Genomic DNA, 5,712 nt, shown 5'->3' with positions numbered 1-5,712 from the left:
GCGGGCCAACCTACAGAAAGCATCACTCGATTTTTCTCAAGCCCCAAAAACAATGTAGTACTGATACGTCTCCAATGTATCTATAATTTTTGATTGTTCCATGCTATTATATTATCATTCTCGGATGTTTAATAATCATTTTATAGTCATTTTATATTATTTTTTGGACTAACCTATTGACATAGTGACAAGTGCCATTTGATGTTTTTTGCATGTTTTTTACTTCGCAGAAAATCAATATCAAACGGAGTCCAAACACCGCGAAACTTTTTAGAGAATTTTTATGGACCAGAACACCCAGGATGGGCCAGAGCAGCACCTGGGGGTGCCCCGAGGGGGGCACAACCCACCAGGGCGCGCCTGGGGGCCTAGGCGCGCCTGGGGGCCTAGGCGCGCCCAGGTGGGTTGTGCCCACCTCGGTGGCCTCTCGCACCCCTCTTTACCCTATAAATTTCCAAATATTCTAAAAACCCTCAGGGTTAACCTAAATCTGAAGTTCCGCCGCCGCAAGGCTCTGTAGCCACCGAAAACCAATCTAGACCCTTTTCAGCACCCTGCCGGAGGGGGGAATCATCTCCGGTGGCCATCTTCACCATCCTGGCGGCCACCACAATGAGGAGGGAGTAGTCCACCCTAGGGGTTGAGTGTTTGTACCAGTAGCTATGTGTTTAATCTCTCTCTCTCTCTCTCGTGTTCTTGAGATGTTACGATCTTGATGTATCGCGGGCTTTGTTAATATAGTCGGATCATATGGTGTTTTCCCCTCTCTATCTTGTTGTGATGAATTGAGTTTTTCCCTTTGAGATTTCGTTGTTAACGGATTGAATAATTTTATGGATTTGAGAACACTTGATATATGTCTTGCAATTGAATACTCATGGTGACAATGGGGTATCGTATTGATTCACTTGATATATGTTTTGGCACTCAACTCATGGATTCCCGAGGTGACATTGGGGTAATCTATGCATAGGGGTTGATGCATGTTCTTGTCTTTGTTTCTCCGGTAGAAATCTTGGGGCACTCTTTGAAGTTCTTTGTGTTGGATTGAATATTATGAATCTATATTTTCTTTGGTATTATTTTAGTATGAACTCTTGGTTACATCGATCGGAAAGAACAGCTTCGTGTTATTTTAGTATGAACTCTAGGATATATTGATTGGAAAGAATAGCTTTGAGGTGGTTTCGTACCCTACAAACAATTATGTCTTATGTTCTCCGCTAGATAGGAACTTTGGAGTGATTCTTCGTTGCACGTTGAGGGACGGTTATATGATCCAATTATATTAGCATTGTTGAGACGTTGCACTAGCGAAAGTATGGACCCTAGGCCTCATTTTCAAGCATTCCAATACCATTTTTGTGCCCGTTTACTATTTGCTACCTTGCTGTTCTCATTTATTCAGGTTATAAAAATATATATCTAGCATCAATATTACACTTTTTTCACCATCTCTTCGCCGAACTAGTGCACCTATACAATTTGCCATTGTATTGGGTGTGTTGGGGACACAAGAGATTTCTTGTATTTGGTTGCAGGGTCGTTTGAGAGTGACCATATTCATCCTATACCTCTCACAGATTGATAAACCTTAGGTCATCCACTTGAGGGAAAATTACTACTGTCCTACAAAACTCTACGCTTGGAGGCACAACACGTGTCTTCAAGAATAAAGTTGCATAGTAGACATCAAGTACTATGTTTGTTTTGAGGCCGAAAACATTATGGCAGGGATTGAGCGAGGGAGGGGGAAGACAGAGCAAAAACATCCTAACAAGAAGGTGCAATTCTTCTCGGGAAGAAGGTGTGCCATTGACACCCACACGTCACAAATCCCAGAGTAGACATACTAACAAGTTCACACACAAGTACAACAGGAGAGGTAAACATTCGTATCAAACTCAAGTTCACAGGACACATTCATATTCATAGCCAACATTCACAATCAACAACTCAAAAGATTAATATATACACAAGTTCAGCATGTCTAGGCATCCAAATGGTTGATAAATCACAAGACAATATTCATAGATAATTCACAAAAAGATTCAGATATACACATGTTCAGTATGTTTATGCATCCAAATGATTGAGATCACAACCAATATCATCCATGCACAAACTTTAATTACATAGGGTACATACTGGTAAATGGTGTTCAGTCGGAAGTACTTCTTGCTAAAATTAATGCTTGTACAAGTAAACTTTTGAGTACATAAGAGGCAGCACAGACAATCTGAACTTTGCTTGTAGGTTTATCCTCGAGATAGTGGCCTCGATGCTGAGGGAGGTTTGAGAAACTTGGCCACTACTTTTATCCAACAAGTTTACTGGCTCATCTTGGTCCTGTAGCTCGCCAAAATTCTACATTGCAGACAAGAAAGGAGGCGGTCGATAAAATGAACCACCCAAATTTTTTGTGCAGTTTAACTGAAATGGAACATCCCTGGCATGTAGACTAATTAAGTGCCAGATGAATATACGCGTCAACCAACTTTTCTGGAATCTTTAGACTCCATGCCATATAGTTCGCTACCATATGTGCCAATAACCAAAAGGCACAAGTTGGGACCAAAGACTGGACTGTGTTTTTCTGGGCTATGCGCCAAGCAATATTTTTGGCGTTCACTCTCCTAATACTTGGAGTTTGACAACTGGTTGATGCCGGTTGATACTCGAATGAATATAGGAACTTCTTCTTATCAACATCGATGCTTGTCTGAGTGAACTTTGGAGTACATAGCATCAGCATATGTATTTGTCCATCAGATCTTTTTGTGCAGTTCTACTAAAATCGCCTAATGTAATGATTTGCCTACGAGTCCAGGCTCCAAGTTACTCCTTTATGAAATCGGCAAACAGTAGCATAATACCAAATTACCAATACATATGACAAGCACAATAATCAGGATAAAGACCGGTACCAACCTTATGAGGTAGCATATCAATTACTATTTCCTTCGACTGGAAGCCGAGATAAGAAACTGACAAGAAACGAAGGAAGCAGTTGAGGCAATGAAGCACCCAAAGTTTGTGTGCAGTTCCACCAAAATCGAGCATCCCTGTTGGCACATATATTGAGAGAGTGAGATTACTGCAATAGTGAGACTAGTTGATGAAACATACAGTAACAAATAGAAGCACCCTCATTATCTTAATGGGTAAAGTTAGCAACATAGTAGTCTTGCTTAAACAAAGGTATTAGTTTATTTAATCAGTGCCAATTATCTCAACCCTCAAAGTATTGCCATGTATCATAGGTTGCAAAACTTTAACATGCAAAGATAAAGGAGTTTCTCATGACAGTAGCAACACAGTAGCACGATACAAATAGAGAGGACAACAAACTAATATGGATGAAGGCCTTAGGTGTAACGACCCGAACCTGATAAGATTCGATGTCTTTGTGCTCACTGTGCTCATCCCTGGATCGACTTGCTAGCACACACAGTACATATGAATATCAAATAACAAGTGCATCATTTATTACAACGTATGATCCAGAATTTATTAATTATTACAAACTGAATAGAACATAGCTAGCTTTATTCAATAATAACAGCGGAACGACAGCATAACAAACAATGAGTCCCATCAATATCCACTGGCGAAAATGTTGAGTGAAGACTCGCGACCCTACTGTATCTCACTGATCGTCTGAAAATCCTGCAACATGATAAGTTGCAGCCACAAGGGTCAATACATTGAATGTATTGGCAAATCACACTATATGATATAGCAAACCAACATCCACAAAGCAATGTATGACAAACAAAACGCACAAGTTAGTTTGGAGAAGAATGTCTTCACCTACCTCCACTACCTGAACTCACAACCGTCCCTAATTTACTCGCCCAAGATAACCCAAAGATTCTAAATAAACATGAGAAGAACTTCAGAAGTATCTCTCAAGTGCGCTCTGTCAGTGGCGTGTTCTCTAGGAACAATAGAGAGCTCTGCCAAGGACGCATTCACCTGATTTATGTTCCGAAAACTATACCTCGCGTCAAGTGCGCTCTATCAATGGTGCATTCTCTAGGGACAATAGAGCGCTCTGCGAGTGACGCATTCACCTGGTTAATAATCCCGAGCCTGCGGCTATAAACACTCACCGCTTTCAGGGAATACTCGACACAAACCCACGTTTACCATAGCAAGTTGAACACACCATCACATAACACAACCCATACCAACACATGACCACACGGGATACACATATCAAACCAAACATATATCATAGCATAAAAACCACACATGCACAGTAGAATATAGGATGAGCAAAACTAGAAGTGTAAACTTGCCTTGAAACGCTGTTGAAGTACTCTAACGATTAATTCCGATCCACTCGCACTCCGGACAATCTATACGATTAACGAAGGCACCGATAAATAAACCGTACTCACATAACACCACAATAAAGTCAGCAGCAAGGAATCCAAATAAAAACTTAAATAACAGAACATAGCAGTAGGTATATCTTATCTACATGCTAGTAGGATCACAATGCAAACAGAATCAACTAATTTGGATCAACGGTTTGAAAGATATGGCATCCGGAAGATTAAATTCAAATTTGAGCAAATTCAAATTTAAACAGTGCAAACATGTGCAAAGTTGGTATTGTGACAAAGTACTGGTTTTTGTGAGTGCATAGGAAAAAGAATCACCTAAATTGGATATGTAGACTAAAAGATATAGCTAAAAGAAGTTAGAGGAAAAATCTGAAAATAAAACAAAAGAAAACTCTATTCTGAAATTACTGCAGCTGTTACTGTGTTGTTTACTGTAGCTATGCAAAGTGTCAACTCGTGATTGCTGGAAGGATCTCCTGTGCGCTCGTGCTCACCGTGTACAGAGGAAAACGGCGGCGGTCTCGGGCGTGGGCGGCGGCGCTCCTCCGGTTGCTCCCCGGCGCAGGTGAGGGGATGGGTGGAGGCGGTGTTCGGCGGAGCGAGGTCGAAGTGCTTGGTTGGTTGCTCCCCTGTGCAAAACAAGATATGAGGGAGATAGAGGATATCAAAGCAAAGATAACAGAGGGGAGGGCATGTTCAGGGACCCTCTATCGATGACGGAAACGGCGATGGCGGAGGTCAACAGCGGTTGAACTCCGCGATATTGGGGCGCAGCGAAACAGCACAGGAAGACAAAATTTTGCCAAAAAAGGCAGAGGAGAAGATGGGGAATATTTGCGAGAAGAACTCGTGAAAGAACAGGAGTTCGTCCTGAGGAAAGAGACGACCTGGCGGGCCCAAGCGTCAGCGGGACAGTTGGAAAAAAACTGCGCGGTGGCTTCAGTCTGCGGTGCTGGTGGGCTTCGGCCCTGCTGCTCCGCTGCGCTCAGGTGAGCAGCGGATAGGAACGGCTGCGTACTGCGAGCCCAAATGAACAGTAAAAGCTTTCTAAAACTTTTATACCGCACAGGACAATTATTGGCAAAAAAATAGCGTATAGATAAATAAAAATATCAGAACACACATTAAAATATTAATACTAATATAAAATACCGTGCACATTTTTAAAACACAAATGCACTTAAAAATATTTTATGCAATACAAGCATATAAAGAGCATTAAAAAATCCTAATATAATCCAAATAATATTATAAACCTTTTCCAACTATATTTAACAAGGAAGAAGTCATGTTATCTCCACTCCAAATATTTTGCCTTGAGTTGAAAAACTCTTTGAATATTCAGAAAATTAAAAAA

At 41.1% G+C, this 5,712-nt stretch overlaps 2 long non-coding RNA genes across 2 annotated transcripts; both read right to left on the bottom strand.

Moving 5' to 3' along the window:
• Positions 1-2,071: 2,071 nt before the first annotated feature.
• On the bottom strand, positions 2,072-3,665 carry LOC125519939. Its single transcript, XR_007288381.1, has 3 exons — positions 3,389-3,665; positions 2,932-3,065; positions 2,072-2,367 (listed from the first exon to the last, which is right to left on the bottom strand). It is a non-coding gene; the product is annotated as an uncharacterized LOC125519939 (long non-coding RNA).
• A 636-nt stretch (positions 3,666-4,301) lies between these two features.
• Positions 4,302-5,236, bottom strand: LOC125519878. Its single transcript, XR_007288372.1, has 3 exons — positions 5,060-5,236; positions 4,850-4,984; positions 4,302-4,364 (listed from the first exon to the last, which is right to left on the bottom strand). It is a non-coding gene; the product is annotated as an uncharacterized LOC125519878 (long non-coding RNA).
• Between the last annotated feature and the right edge of the window lie 476 nt (positions 5,237-5,712).

Source organism: Triticum urartu, chromosome 1, assembly GCF_003073215.2.
Source record: "Triticum urartu cultivar G1812 chromosome 1, Tu2.1, whole genome shotgun sequence".
NCBI classification, from domain to species: domain Eukaryota; kingdom Viridiplantae; phylum Streptophyta; class Magnoliopsida; order Poales; family Poaceae; genus Triticum; species Triticum urartu.
The sequence above is the reverse complement of the archived record's forward strand: the minus strand, read 5'-3'. Positions and strand labels throughout refer to the sequence as shown.